We start from the raw sequence: 16,978 nt of genomic DNA, 5'->3' as shown, positions 1-16,978 counted from the left end.
AATTAACATTCAATATTTTTCCAAAGTGGCTGTATTATTTTGCATTCCCACTTGCAATGTATGAGAGTTTCAGTTACTCTGTATCCTTGCCAGAATTTGGCAAAATTGTTGAAAAGCAATTGACCATATGTATGGATTTATTTCTAGACTCTTTATTCTGTTCTATTGATCTATCTGTCTATCCTTTTGCCAATACAAACTGTCTTGTCTATTACTGCTTTACATTATGTCTTGAAATCTTGTAGTTTAAGCCCTACAACTTTGTGCTTTTCCAACATATTTTGGCTATTTTAATTCCCTTTGAAGGAGTTGTGGATTTCTATAAAAAGAAATCCAGCCTAGATTTTTATTAGGATTGCAATATATCTGTAGTTCAGATTGGTGACGTTGACATCTTCACACTATGGAGTCTTCCAATCCATGAACATAGCACATATCTCTATTTATTTGGATCTCCTTTGATTTCTTTCATCAGTGTTATGTAGTTTTCAGCATATAGATCTTTACACGTATCTTGATAGATTTGTAACTATTTCATATTTTTGTGTTATGGAACGTGGTACATTAAAATGTTTGATTTTTCAATTAGTCATTGCTAGTGTTTAAAATTTAATTGATTTTTGCTTATTGACTTTGCATGTTGTGACATTATTAAACTTATTAGTTCAAATAACTTTTTTTGTAGATTCTGTGGCATTTTCTACGTAAACAAACATATTATCTGTGAATAGAGAATTTTAATTTTTTCTTTCCAGTGTGTAAACCTTGTGTTTATGTTTCTTGCCTCATTGCACTGGCTAAGACCTCCAGTATGATATGGAATAGAAGTATTTATCTAGCAGTGAGAGTAGATATCCTTAACTTGTTCCAAGTTTCGGGAAAGACCAATTAGTCTTTCACCATTAATTATGATGTTAGCAGTCGCTTTTTGTGTGTGTTATAGCTTTTAATGTTGTTTATCAGGTTGAGGATGTTCTCTTCTATTCTTAATTTGCTTAGACCTTTTATCATGGGTAAATGTTACAGTTTTGTTGAAGACTTTCCTGCATCTATTAAGATAGGGGTTTTCACCTTTTGTCTGTTAATATGATGAATTACATTGTTTGATTTTCAAATGTTGAACCAGCCCTGCATTCCTGGGATAAACCAAAATTAGTTATGATGCATTATATTGTACTTTTTACATATTGCTGAATTTTATGTTTTATATATTGCTGTATTTTACTGAAGAATTTTGTGTATGTTCATGAGGGACATCAGCCTATAAATTTTTCTTTAGGTCTTTCATTTTTGAATTAAGGAAATGATAGCCTTTTGAAAAAATTCAAAAAAGTTCCCTTGTCTTTCATTTTTGGAAGACTTTGCATGGAATTAGTACTTTTTCTTCTTGAAATGTTTGGTAGAATTCACCAGGAAGACCATCAGGACCTGTGGCTTTCTTAGGTTCAACATTTTTTGACTAGAGTCAAAATCTTTAATAGAAGTAGAACTAGTCACACAATTATTTCTTCTTGAATGATGATTACTAGTTAGGATCTTTCAAAAATTATGCCATTTCATCTAAATTGTCAAATTTATGTGCATAAATTTTTAATATTCCCTTATTATCCTTTTAATTGATAAGGTATGATATGATTTCTCCTCTTCCTTTCTAATATTTGCAATTTGTGTGTGTGTGTTTTATATTCACTATGGTGAGAATTGTATTGATTTTAGTGATATTTTCAAGGAACCAGTTTTTGGTTTTATTGATTCTCTTCTTTATTTTTTTGGTGTTTTTTTTTGTTTGTTTATTTTCAATTCCATTAAGAGGATGGTCTTTAATATTTCTTTCCTTCTGCCTGTTTTGAGTTTAATTTGTTCTCCTTTCCTTCTAGATTTTAAAATGAAGCTTAAATCATTGATATGAGGCCTGTCTTCTAAGTAAACGTTCAGTGCTATCATTAACTGCACACCACAAATTTTAACGTATTGCACTTTCATTTTTATTTAATTCAAATACAATATTATTTTTAATTTCCTCTTTGATCAATGAGCTTCTTGGAAGCATGTGTTGTTTAGTTTCCAAATAGATGAAACTTTTAAATATCTTTCTATTATCAGTTTCCAGTTTATTATGTTATAGTCAGTTATTTAATGACAATGAGATCTAATCCGTCTTGGGTTCTTCAACTCTTACCCCATGAATTAGTGACAGACTGGCCTATGTATCTAGAAATATCACCTATGAATCTAGACTTCACACTATGACAAGCAGACATGGCCAAATATTGTAGGGGACCCATGCAGTACACCCCAGCCTCTTTTTAACATAGACCAGTAGCCTTTCATTAACCTTATCCTAAGCAATCCTTGAATCATCTAAGACTCAGATCTGGTCCTCTGGAAGAAACATTAGAGAATGAAAGTTTTCACATCCCAATAGAAAGAACCCTATCAGATATTGACAGCAATAGGACAGTAATGAAACCTAAGGAGATATGTTCTTGGATTCATCTCTCTCAATTGTAGAAGCATAAATATTACTCAGAATTCTGGAAAATTGTTCCTACTTCTAGAACCCAAGTTGAGGGTTCTTACCCCCATCCCTTGAAAGCAGATGGTCTTCAAAAGGAGAGAGCCTCCACCCAACGTCCTTGGGACAATATGACAGATTGTTGCACTTTAACCTGCATAATTTGCTATTTATTTTCTTATTTTTTAAAAAACTGGTTTAAGAAATTTTAAATCTTTTTATTTATAAGGCTCTCATTCTTAATAGTTTAGTTACTTCTAGAAATGAAACAACACATTTGGAGACTCATGAGTTAATTAATGCAAAGTTTGAGCAGAACACCTGTCGTGTAATCAATTTTCAATAAATATTTGCTATTTTTATTATTAATAACACCGATACAATGGTGGACTAGAATGTCGAAATCGAGAAGGCGAAAATAGTGAACTGACAGTTATGCAGCATACTGATGATATGGACTGATTCGGTTACACAGTTTAACACCACTGGAGAGAGAATTGTCAAATTACTGCTACCATTTTTTATATCCTTACTAAGTATCCAGAATAGGCTCATGGCAGATAAATCATACTTTACGTTACCAGAAGTTATCAAAGCCAAAAATATTGAATATTGTTCACTGAAGTGATGTTTATATTAGCTGAATAACAAGTGTGTAGAAAAATAAATAATATTTCTTTGTGAAAATCAATGATCCTGAAGCATATACTTGCTTTTTGCTAAAAAACTATTCCATTTATTCATAAATATGGGACATGTGGGTATCCTCAAAAGACTAAAATATTTTAGAGTTATTTTTTACTCGTGCATGTGTTCAAGCAATTACTTAATTGTATCTCTGAAATAATAACCATAAATGATGAAAAGGTTAAACTTGGAGTAGATGATGCTGTGAACAACCATGGAAATGCTTTCCAGTTTTATATGACTCTTATAATTGGATCAATTTTGAGGAAGTCTACATCTCAGAGAATGTTCATGAATAAGTTAACTGCAAAACATGCATTCACATTAAATAATAATATATAATTGATAGAATTGTGAAGTACTATCTATCAATGCTCCATAAGCCTTTCAAAGAGAGTGATTTTAATATGGACATAATACAGTTATGATCCAGGTCACTTGTTTAATGGGATAATTTCTGGAATATGTGATTAGGGATGCATCACTGACATTTAAAAGGTTGCTTTTCTTGCCCAAACAATTATACTGACCTAATGGCCTTTCCATAAATGAGTGTAAGAACCTCAACTGGATGATGTTCTAAATTATCTACTACTCGCACCTCCTCCTTCTCAAATTTATAATCTAAGTTTATGACAACCCAGTTCATCTAGCCACCTGCTGCCTTCCTCTCTGACAACTACTCTCCTTCACCATTGCAACATACATATCCAATAGGGCATTAACTTTTACTAATTTTTACCACCTGGATTTCTTTCAAATGTAGTCGTTATTCTTTGTTGACCCAACATTGAATTAAATTATAACCGTAACTATCTTAATTGGTATATTGAAACAAATATATTTGCTCTGCAGTCTCCCTGCACCAGAATTTATTATTATTCAGCAAATCTTACAAACATGATTGCATTATTTGTTTTTGAATTGTCATGTGATAGGAAGGATTTGAAAATCCCACTATAGGTGTAGCTAGTCTTGTAACTTTCTGCCCTCTACAGATAAATTTAATTCCTGCATTTTCTGTTTTTGTCATATTGGATACACATTTCTATTTTAAGAGTTTCTAGTTCACGTTATGTTCAGACTATGAGATCTCGAGAAATAAACTTTTCTTGTTTTTATTATCAGTGCAGAACAAAGTAGCTGATGTGGCGTAAGCATTCCATAATTGTTAGTTGAATTAATGAATTATTTAATGAAATCATAGAATTTTAGACTTAGAAACAGCCTACCACTTCAAACGCAAGTGTGACTCTCTATACTTGATTTCAATTTTACCGTAACATTTAAATATTCAAGACCACATGGTGTTGGTGTAGTGATAGACAAATGAGTCAAAGGAAAAGAATGGAAGTAAGAAATGAACCTATACAATTGAGTGTTGATGAAGTTCTAAGGAAAAAAGATAGTCTTTTCAGTAGATGGTGCATGAACTGTACATATCCATATGGAAAAAAATGAATTGTGACCTTAATCTCAATACAAAACTTACCTTGGGATGGGACATAGATCCAACATAAACACAAAAATTTTAAGCTTTCCAGAAGCTACCATAACATTTCCAGAAGAAGCTGGGAGACCATGACCTTGTGGTTGGGGTGGAAGGTAAGTGAGCAAAGGGAATAAAAAACTGCTGGAAGGACATAAATGTCTGATATCTTGACAGTTGTGGTTTTATGGGGCTGTCCATTTATCAAAACCCATCCAACTGCACACTGAAAATGGATGCATTTCATTACACAAAATGCTCAAGAAGGGTGATTTCTCAAAAGCAAAATATACTTTGAACACATGCCGTTTTTTGCATACATTATATGCCAATAAATTTGTGAAGGAAAACGTTCATAATGAGATAATCACGCACGCTTTAATAGCAAAAAATAAAAGAGACTGAAAATACCAATTGTCTGGCAGCATTCAGACAAGTGGAACTCTCATCCTTTGCTGATTGAAGGATCAAATGACAAACAGTTTGACAGGTTATTAAAAATTAAACACATATTTACAACATGAGCTGATAATTCAATCCCACGGTCAAGTATCAATCTAACACACACACACGATTCTCATTATTTGTGGATTCCATGTTTGCAGACTTACCTGCTCACTAAAATGTGTTTGTAACTCCGCAATCACACTGGGGGCACTTTCACAGTCGTTTGTGGACGTGCGCAGAGCAGCGGAAACTGGAATCCCCCCGTAAACATGCATTGGTCATCGCTGCTGCCATAACAAACACCATGGACTGGGTGAGTTAAGAGTCCCGGAGACCCATTTTCACAGTCTGTTTAGTGCCACAAGTTTTTGCGATTTTTGTTGATAATTTCACTTTTTAAAATGGCCCCCAACTGTGGTGCTGAAGTTCTGTCCAGTGTTCCTAGGTCCAGAAAAAGATTTGGACACAGATCATTTATGACAACTTTATTCATATTAGCCTAAAACTGGGAACGACCCACATTATTATCAAGATGTGAGTCAAAGACAAATAGTGTTATACTCATACAATACGTACTGGCCTGAAATAAACTCACCATGGATGCACATAACAACTGGGATAAATCTCTAAAATCTTATCCCGAGTGAAGAAACCTGGACACGAAAAGGATCTTCTGTGTAAATCACTATATGTTATTATGGAACAGACAAACCAAACCGGAGTGATAGAAAGCAAATTAATAACCTCCCGGATTGAAGGTCGGGAAAGGAGGCTGATTGCAAAAAGTCATTGGGAAATGTTTCAGGTGAAAATAGTCTATATTACACTTGTTGTGATAATTCCAATGGTTTATACTCTTATCAAATTTTATCCAACTCTATATTCCAAATGGGTACATTTCATTGTATATAAATTATAACTCAGTAAGGTTGATTTCAAATTTTTAAAAATGACATTAAAAAATTGGAAGTCTGAAGTATGATGGTCAGAGAGGAAATATCTTTAATAATGTAGTTGAAAGAAAATCTGATTAAAACAAGATCAGTAAGTGTAAAGATACAGAAGATGTAAGTTTTCAAAAGTTTCTTTATTCTCCAAGATTCTTCACAAGTATAACTCAGTCTAGCAGTGGGGAGTGCTTTGATTTCTTTTGATGAGAGAAGAATCCAGAATGATGCTTTTAAAAAATTTTTCAGCATATTGAATTATAGGTTTCAGGGCACACACACAGCATTCACACACACACATTCATACACACACACACGCCTACACACACCCCTTTATATAACCTAGTATCTAACAGAGTGCTTGATGCATAGTGAGTACTGAGTGTTTGTTGAAATGGATTTTCTTGAACAAACTCCAGCCAGTACTAGCAAGATTTTGTGAAAAAAGTTTTATTTCAAACTAGTCAGAAAAACTTATGTTTCAAGGTAAACGTCTTAAAGGATTTTCTGCCCAGGTTTGGAATCCACTACTTTTGCTATAGTCTTAGGATCCTTGGGGCTTGCTGTAAGGACTAAAATCACGGGCATTACAGTCCAGACTGCTGACTCGAGTTCCCTTGGAAACATATTAGCTTTTTGATCTATTAGCATCCAGTTATTTCCACATGAAAGTAACCACAGAAAAAGGGCCCTGTTAGAGTTCTTACATCAGAAATCTGTCATTTATTTACTAATCCCAATAGCCAGTGTAGCACCTTCTCCCCCAATTTAACTGTGGCTACCTTCAGATCCTCTGATACAATAAGCGTGGTTTCAATAGAAACACCCTAAATCTGAGTTTTCCTGCTTTGTCTGACTGGAGCATCCCAAAGGGAAATGTTTGACAAAAACGCAAAGCGTGTCTCCTGCAAAGGCTGCCCTTCAGAGCCACTGGAAGTGGTTCCACCCTCATCTCTCCCTGAACGGCTTTGTTAAAGCTCACATTCAACATCCAACCAAATGCGTGTGCACACTTCCCCAACCTGCGAGACTGTCGTCACAGGGTCTCCTTTTAATTTCTCCCAGGTTATAGTTTACAAAACGTGTTGAGATGGCCTAACCGAGGTCAGCAAAGGTCAGGGATCAGTACTGGGGACAGAAACCATTCTTAATAATTATTAATGTCAGGAAGTGAGTTAGAAGATTAGGTGCTTACAGAATTGTTGGAGGTTCTGGAGGTGACTCCCTAGGGAGGGCAAAGTGGAGTGAATCTATATGAACAGGGTCCGATTTTGTGTGCTCTTATCTATGTCCACTCATCCTCTTAAATTTTCCACCTTTAAAATACAGTGGCCGAAAAACACAGCCAGTTTCAAAAAGTTACATTCTGGGTTAAATTTATATTATATTGAGTTAGATCTCCTATTAACGTATACCTATCGGTCACCTCTTTCATTTTTAAGCAGAAACATACTATAAATGTAAAGAAAATATCTAAGGGCTGAAGAATTTTATTTTAGTACTTTAGGCAAATTTAGGATTTAAGGTTTAAGTAGAAAAACTATCAAATCTAAAACGTGTGGGAACTAAAGTTTGCTTTTATATCAACCTCACAATTTCTTTTGATCCTTTTTTATTTTCTGAAAAATGAAGTCAAAACGTTGTCATAGTGATTTCCAATGAATATAAAAAATATTAAAATTTTATAACTGAATCATTTTCAGATCAATAAGCTTCAACATGAATGCATATAATTGTTAATAAGAATGGATTTATTATGCATGCTTACTATAGTGTATTATTAATGCAGAATATTTAGATTTGACACCTTAAATATTACCATAATTTGCATATGTTCAAACTTAAAGACAGGGGTTGACAAACTAGGGCCCACAAACCCAATCCAGCTCATCTCCTCTTTTGTAACTAGTTTTATTAAAACACAACCCTCCTGCTTTCATGCTATAACGACAATATGGTGTAGTTGGAACAGAGACCTCTGATCCACAAAGCCTAAAAATATGTTCTAGGTGGGCTTTCACAGAAAAAATATGCTTATGTTTGCTTTAAAATCTTGTTCTGGAAGCTAAGGCAAAAAACTGACTGGGTGATTCCTTGGGAAAATGGAGAGAGTTTTTCAGTTCTTCATTTGCACTGTGGGATAACATAACACATGCTCTTTTTTTATGGTAACTTCCTAAAAGTCCCTCTCAATTAGAGTTTTCAGGGAGGGCAGAAACATATTAAAAACGAGTTTGGCTCCATTTTTCTTTTAGAAGAATTGGAGTATAGTCTGACACTATCTCTGAAGGCACTCACGTGATCTCAAAGAGGACAATAGATCTTATACGTCATCACCTGATAATATAGTGGGCAGATCAATTTCTACAGAATGACAGGTGTATAGATACAGATACGCTCACACACGCACGCACACAGTCACACACATGCAGGCACATTTTATCCCTATCAACAATGAACTCTCCGGAAATGAGTCTTGTATTCTTGCCTTTTACTCAGTTACTTATGACATCCCACAGAAACACAGCATCTCAAAAGAAATGAGGAAGCCAAATCAAATTTAATGCAAAACCAACACTCTCCCTCCATGGAGCATTTAATTTTCAAGACAGAAGAATAAAGGTTTGTAATTTCTTCATGAGACTCAGGGACTCCGCCCACATAAATTCAACTCCAATCTTTCAGATTTAGTGCAAATGTGGATATTTAAAACACCATGAATTTAAGCGGTTTTGAGTTCTGTAATGAAAAGTTTGAGTGCTGTTCTCACAGGAAACACTTCCTGGCAGTGCTTCAAGGGAAGAATATGTGCTTGCAGAGAGATTAGAAATTCTGATTGCATTAGGTTTCCATCATCCTGTGGGACAGGCCTGTGTGGGTGCTGTGTCAAAAAGAGAGACAGATCTGTGTCCACAGCGCCTGTGAAAGCCCAAAGTGGACGAGGCTGCATACTTGTAACACAGTGACATGTTATTTTCTTAGGCATCAGAGACAATGCAATATTAAAACCATTTTTTCACTCATTTTGTATTCTATCATGGTTAAAACACATGGTACTTTTATTTATTATCATTTCGATAAACATTCACTACTTTCAATTTTATCAGAGAAGTTGATGAGTGTAATTAGAACACCAAGCTATTTCCTCTTTTGGAAAAAAGGTATGTGTTCACTAGTAGTTTTTTTAAAAAGAAAACACTCTCAATTGATCAAACAGCAAATAGGGAAATATGTACAACACAATGATGCTCTGTGTCTGTTTTCCTGTCTGTACTCTGAGGAGTCTAAATTGAAAACATAAATTCCATATGTTTTCACAATGGATAGGAATATTTATGTATGTAAACAAGTGTGGTTTCCTTATCATACAGTATTATTAAACAATAATTCTATTAATTTTACATAGAGAAACACTTGGTGGTTTTAAATACTATTATTGTAAAATAGACAGTGTTTAGCATCTCTACTAGGCAGAAACTTAGTTTTCTCCATCTTTCTATTTGATTAGTTTTCTTTTTTTTTAAAAAAGCAGGATTTTATTTATTTGTTTATTTATTTTGAGGAAGATTAGCCGTGAGCTAACTACTGCCAATCTTCCTCTTTTTGCTGAGGAAGACTGGCGCTGAACTAACATCCATGCCCATCTTCCTCTACTTTATACGTGGGACACCTACCACAGCATGGCTTTTGCCAAGTGGTGCCATGTCCACCCCAGCAGACCCCGGGCTGCCAAGAAACAGAATGTGTGAACTTAACCACTGTGCCACCGGGCGGACCCCTTGATTAGTTTTCTAGGTTTCAAGTTTACGGAAAAAATGGTCCCTAGGCAAAGAGACCATTTTTATGAATACAACGTGCTAATTAGACTTGAAGTTTACAAATAAAGAGCACTCAAAGATATGGCCATTTAATTTCAATATTGAGAAATGAAGAGTCTTTAAAAACGTTGAGATCCCAGGAGTGTCTAGGAGAGAAGGGAAGAGCATTTGGGGCCTGTTTGCACCCGGCTCCCGGAGCCCTTCAGAGGAGCCGTGCTCAAGCCGCTGTGTGGAGAGGAGAAGCTCTGCTTTGGCCTCAGGGATTCGAAGCTCTTCTGGTTCTCTGGCTGTATCCCAGCTACGGGAATGTTGCCTTCCAGGATAGTACGGAATGTGTAACCAACTTACCCTTTTCTCTGGCAAACGATTACTTCTACTGACTATTTTCCAAGTATGGCAGAGAGATACAGGTGAGGGAGTTAAGACAAAATACTCTTAGTATTTGGGGTTTTATTGTCTCCGTAACTTCCTAGTAACTTAATTCTTTGAACTCTGATATACGTTCAACTGATAAGGGTTTCTATTACAAAAAGCAAAAACGACAGGAAAGGTGCAGAGGTTGTATTTGTTCAGTTTTTCATAAGGGATCTACGCACATCTGAACAAGGATACTACAACACAATATACAGCCGATAGAGTGATAGCAGCAGGTATTGCCATTGCTAATGGAAGACCAGCTGAGTTCCTCCAAAAGAAGAGTATTTTGATAAATCTTTGTATTACGAATGAAGGAAACATGGATCATTGAGTTGTATTTATACAATGCACGTGCCTGGAGGACTTGAAACACCAAAAAGAAAGAAATTCTTTAATTATGGAAATATAAAATATAAATTATGGAACTTGAATTGTGGCTTTAAACATTATCCATATTTGAATGATTTCAGGATGTATTGCCAAAGTCTCCTTGAGAAATATTGTAGGACTGCATTCCAATCACCAGTGATGGTGACCATTTCTAAAATATGGCATGCATTACCTTAGTTAAATTTTCTTGTTTTATTTTTTCCTTTTTTCTTTCAGTTTTATTGAGATATAATTGGCACAAAACACTTGTTTTAAATAGTAGTATATTAAAATTATTTTTTCATATTTTCTGTATGTATTGCAATTTCTTTTTTTTAAAACAACCTATTCATGTCATTTCTCCATTGGGATATTGATATTTGTCCACTGGCTTGCAATAATTTTTATTTGTAAAAATACTTTTTATTTTTTATGTACATTTGTTTATATATACTTTATTATATCATGAAGTAATATAAATAAATTTATTTTAGAAATTCTGTAGTATAGAAGTCAAATAGAAAATAAGGATTCCTCTATCTGTATTAGTGTTAATTTTGGCTGCATGTATCAGAAATAACTCCAAGTAACAGTGATTGTAAAGAGATATAGTTTAATTTCTCTGCCACATACAAAAGTACTGACACAGACATGAAGGTATGGTGGCTACATGTGTTTGTAAGGGACCTGGGCTGAATCCAGTTGTCCACTCTGCCATTTAAGGAAAGTGACCCATGACTTGTCCATTCAAGATGTCTCTTTAGGACTTTACATTAATAATTTGGTGCATTACACTACTTGATTTTTGCATACTTTGTATAAACTTTATTTGGTCACAGTATATTTTCTTTATATGTAAAGTTGAGATCAATATGCTAATATTAAAAAAATAGGTTTGGAGGCTTACGAGGGAGAATAGCCCATTTAGGACTTAATCTAAAGGGGTGGGGTGGGGGAAGCCCCTGCTTGCACTGTCTGGTTTCTTTTCTAACCTAACAGAATCATCTCCCTCAAGTTCTCCTTAACTATCTTCTGCCTGTGTTGGTAAAGCTGGCTCTTCCAAGCCTGGTGTCTTTCTCGATACCTCCTCTGTTCTTGTACAAATTGTCTCTCCAGGTCCAATATCCTTGGGCTAAAATATTGGCACACATCCCTGCTGCTTTTTTTCTGGCTCCCCAAATTGTAGCCTGAACACATCTCCCTGGGTGGATGTAGTCTTGTGCTTCTACCATACTTTCCCTGATTGATTAGGTAAACATTTTATCCAGCTTCTTTTACTCGTTAAGTCTTGGTACCAGAAGCTCAGACTAAGGGAAACACTATGAACTAATGTACCTGTAAAAACTCAGCCCTTTAAATCTACTTGTTCTGTGATGTTCTAAAATTTGTTTAAAGACCTAATTGATTTATTTCTTCTCTGTAGATACTTTGGTTTGTTCTCCTTCCTGGAGCAAAAAATTGCACGAAAGTATTGAGGGCCATTATTTGAGGAGGTGGGTGAGGAAGGACACACAGAACAACAAGGAAAAAGTAAAACCTGCTATTTGTCTGAGGGGAAGCTTGGTATAAGCAATCATACCCAATCAAAATTATTCTGAAATCTCACATTAAGTTTGGATAATATTTCAATAGAAGTTTTCAGTACTACTGTTGGTGTCATTTTCTCCCTCTCTTTAGATAATTCTAGTGAAAATCTAGAATTAGCTGCATTGAGGATTACTAAGCAGTTTCATAAAAGGAAATAATACAGCAATTTAATGAACATTTTGATGTTTATATCATATATCCCTTCTAAAGGTAGAAAATACTTATTCTATATTTAACTTTGCAAAGATGTCTATGTTATGCTTATCCTCCCATCATTTTAAATATTTTTATTTTAAAACAATTTGAAAATAATCTTTTATTATATGCATTGATGTTAAATTTTCTGTTAGAAAATAATCTATATGGTTATTATGTGATGAGTAAGTGAAAAAAGAATCATGATATATCCCTGAGACTCCGATAAATGTTGGAGTTTTGGCTAACCTGACAAAGACAAATTTGATTTGGAGACAATATAAATAATGTGCACTCAGATGTTTGGATAATTTTGGGCATACTCACATTTTCATTTGCAAGTAACAGTGTAAAAAAATTGTTTATATTTCATGCATTTAAAAATAAACTGTGTTATTGGAACAGGATGTTAGCTATGTAAGGAATTATTATTTATATTTCCTTTTTAAAATACATTTCTTGAAGTTAATTCTAGATTTATTTCTATAGTGGACCCTTTTATTGATTATGCATATAAATAAGACTTACACACATTTGGGGAGTAGCTGGGATGGCATTGTGGACTCAACTGGACATGAAGGAATTTAAATCAATCCTTATGCCTTCATGGACTAACCGGATATGAAGTAAATATTAGTCTTGCAATCCGATAATTTTTTCATGGGTATCTTGAGATTATTCACATTGCCTTTCCTTCCACAGAAGACAAGTAAAATGAGAGTATCATTGCCTTTGGAATTTATAAACAGCACAGAATGACTTGAAAAATACAGAGAAACCTTTGGTGAATTTTCATAATGTTCAAATACCATCTTCAACTTCAGTATTTTGTGAATACCTGAAACAGTTTTGTCCATTATTCTTGGTTTTAATATGATACAACATATATAAATGACTATGTTATCACTCATTTGTGAATCTGTGCAGAAAGGTAAATTCATCACTTTTAATCCCAAATCTCACTTCTTTTCTGCAATTTTTACTTATAGTAATGTAATACTACCCATCCATGCTCAAAACCCAAACTCAGGGTCTGTTTCAAACTCTTTTTTTTTCTTTATCCCTAGTAAGTAACTTATATTCCTTCCCCAAATTTCTCCTTCTATCTAACCTTTTCTTGCTGATTGCACTGCAGTGACTTTGCTCTAGGATTTCACAATCTCATATTGTCAGCTTCATAACAGTCTCTTAATCTCTACTTAATTGTAACTGCCCTTCCTGCCTGATTCTCTTACAGTTCTGAGGTCAGAGTCTAAAATAGATCTGCAGGCTGCGTTCCTTCCGGAGGCTTGAGGGGAGAATACATTCCTGTGCCTTTTCTGGCTTCTAGAGGTTGCTTGCATTCCTTGGCTTGTGGCCCCATCTTCCATCTTCAAAGCAAACAGTATAGCATCTCCTAAACTCTCTCTCTTTCTCTGTTTCTGCTGCCATATCAAATTTTCTCTAATTCTGACCCTCCTGTCTCCTCTTATAATGACCCTTTTGATCACATTGAGCCCACCCTGATAATCTTAATTTTCCTGTCTCAATTCCTTAATTTATCCTTAATCACATTTGCAACATCCTTTTTTGCTGTGTAAGGTAACATATTCACAGGTCCCTGGATATTCCGGGCCATCTCTCAGGGGTTGGAACAACCTACGACAAGGAGCCATTCCTGCCTGGAGGACAAAGACTAACCTCTCTATCATACTGCAAGAGGGGTATATCTTGCTATATTCATTGAGTGGTTCTACATATATTTTCCTTTCCTTATTCTCTCTCACTTTTATACTGAGAAGTATTTTCTTTTTTTCAAGAAAATAAGGATTCAAAGAACCTGTCAATCTTAGTGTTAGAATAGCAGACTTTCCAATGAGCTTGTTTTCCCCTTTTGGGAGCTGAAATAAGATATTCCTTAGAAGTGGGTAAGAGAAACCAAAATAGCTACCAAAAACAATTGGGAGAAGGAGGATAAAGGCAAGGACCTCAGTTTCAGAAGGATAAAGGAGATGAAGGGGAGGAACTCAGAGGATGACGTGTTTCTAAGTTTTGCCTGCATTTTGCCCCACCATCATTGTTTTTCAAAAACCAACTGGTCCAGAATCCTGGATCATTGCAAGCCCTCCTGAAACACGGTCGGGGGTCTTGGATAGCTTGTGTGTACATTGGTGATGAAGAGTTACATTGATTGTAGCCCACTGTGGAATTAGACTAACCCTTGGGGAATTCCACTGTAAACAGGAAGAATGATGGACACCACATCATAGAGAGACAGCATCATGCATGGTTTTAAATCAATGACCTTTCTGATTTCATGCCCCAGTGTTTTTCACCCAAATACTCTATTCCAGCAATATTGTTATACAATAGTTCTACAATGGTAGAAACACTCATGTCCTTTTGAAAGCACACCTTTCCTCTCTCTCAGTTGTTCTTTCCTCTCTGTTCACTCTCCAATACATCTACCCTCCTACAAGAATGATTGTCAGTCCAAGATTTTCCTTGAAGTTTTCCCTAAAATTATTGTGTGAATTTATTCTTTTTTCTAAAATGACTTGTCAATCCATCCATACTCAATCCAACCATTTCACGACTAGAAGGGGTAGAGAGGATAAGGTGGAATATCTCTAAATCTAAAAATTGAATATATTTTATTTCATCTCTAGCTCTGCCTGGAGGCCCCCAAAGAAACCATTAATAAAATATTTTTATATGTAAATGCCATGATATATAAAAAATGCTTCTCTTCCTGATTAAATGAACTTTATTGAAAATATAGATATATAAACTTATAATAGTCCTATATGTTAAAGATCAGTAGTACTGAGGATAAAACAATTAATAGTAATAATCACTTGGTTGTAATGTTGGCTGAGGGATTTAGAAGAGATCAAAATATAACAAAAATTAAAGTTAAAACTACAGCTAAAAAATACTAGAGCCGATAAAACACTAAATAATTTATTTAAATGGCATTGTTTGCTTTTTACTATAGCTTTAATTATATTGACATTTGGAAGAGCAAGATATAATACCATTTTAAAATTCTTTGTATGAAAATTTAAAAAATTTTTACTTCCAGGGAGATACATACATGTAATGTTTAGAAACTTTCTGGATAATCATCTCCCTAGAAAAAATTTTATCTAGAATCTTTACATTAGAAGACTATATGCATAAAGCTAGCTACCCCTAAGTTATTTACAGAAGTAGGAAATTTATAAACTTTAAGTGAATAAAATAAATAGTTCGAGGACCCTTGACACAATTTTCCCTGCTTACGAGTAAGGTCCTAATGAAAGAGTGTTGCGAAATGCATTATTTCACAGGCAAATGTTGGAAGAATGACAAGACACTATCTAAAGTAACTAGATATGGATAATATCACCTCGCCTAGATTTTTTATAAAGCCAATATAATTTTAAATTTATACAATTTTTCAGTTTTATCATCTTAGAAAGTCAGGAACATCTGTTTGTGAAAAAATGAATTTTAGAAACCACATATTTAAAACCTGATAATTAGCACAACACAAAGCAAGAAATCTGTTTCCAATCTGCTGATTTAAATTGCATGCCTTGGAATAAAGAACAAACATTTTTATTGGCTTGACAATCATAGCAATATAAGATGCTACCACTTGAGGGACATCTTAAGTATATAAGTATATATTTAATTTGCATAAATATTACCATAATTGTGTTTAAGTATACTCCTTTATAATACTGATCTTTATAAATTTTGATATGTTTTCCTAATTTTTATTTTATTTTAATATTCATCTGGAGGTGGTGCATAAAATTAAATGTTAATGTATATGGGAAGACCTTTTTGAATATTAAATTAATATATTTATGACTTTGCAATCACTAGTTCTCAGTTTTTCTAAAACAAAGCCTATTGGGCTCTCATAACAAGTTCTTTCCATAGCTTATAAGAGATGAACTTTGCAGTTAATGGTGCTTTCTCTGTGGGGTTTGCTCCACCAGGCCGTATTTACTCAAGTTAGGGAGAGATGGGCAGAGTGGTGGACAAGAGATACGGATGCATGTTTGGAAGGCGTGGCCAGATATGTGAACTGAGCTCCTGCCATCGAGTGCAAGCAGTTGAATGTTCCATCCCCGATTTGGATACTCAGGGGAAACCAGTGCCAAAGGCGACCCTCTGTAAGCCCCCCGTGTCCTCAAAGGCAGCAGTGCTCAAAGGAACAGAAAGACTGAGTCTGTACTTCGAAGTCTTCTCATTGCCAAGTAACGTGGGAAGTATTTGTAGTTTCTATAAAGCATATGGGGCAGTGAGCAGACAGCCAGGAAGTCTGCTGTGGGGGTTTCTCTGGCAAGTGGCCAAGTGATGCTGCCACAAATGTAAAGGGGTAAGGAGAAGCCCGGTGGAGAACGCAGAGGAGATTCAAGACCAGTCTGCAGCATCAAGCATGACCCATCCAGTTCAGCCAGGAGAGGAAACGGAGCACTGGCCACGGGGAAAAGAAAGCAGCACATACACACACAGGGCACACACACACACA

This window comes from Equus quagga, chromosome 4 (assembly GCF_021613505.1).
Source record: "Equus quagga isolate Etosha38 chromosome 4, UCLA_HA_Equagga_1.0, whole genome shotgun sequence".
Taxonomy (NCBI): Eukaryota; Metazoa; Chordata; class Mammalia; order Perissodactyla; family Equidae; genus Equus; species Equus quagga.
The sequence above is the reverse complement of the archived record's forward strand: the minus strand, read 5'-3'. Positions refer to the sequence as shown.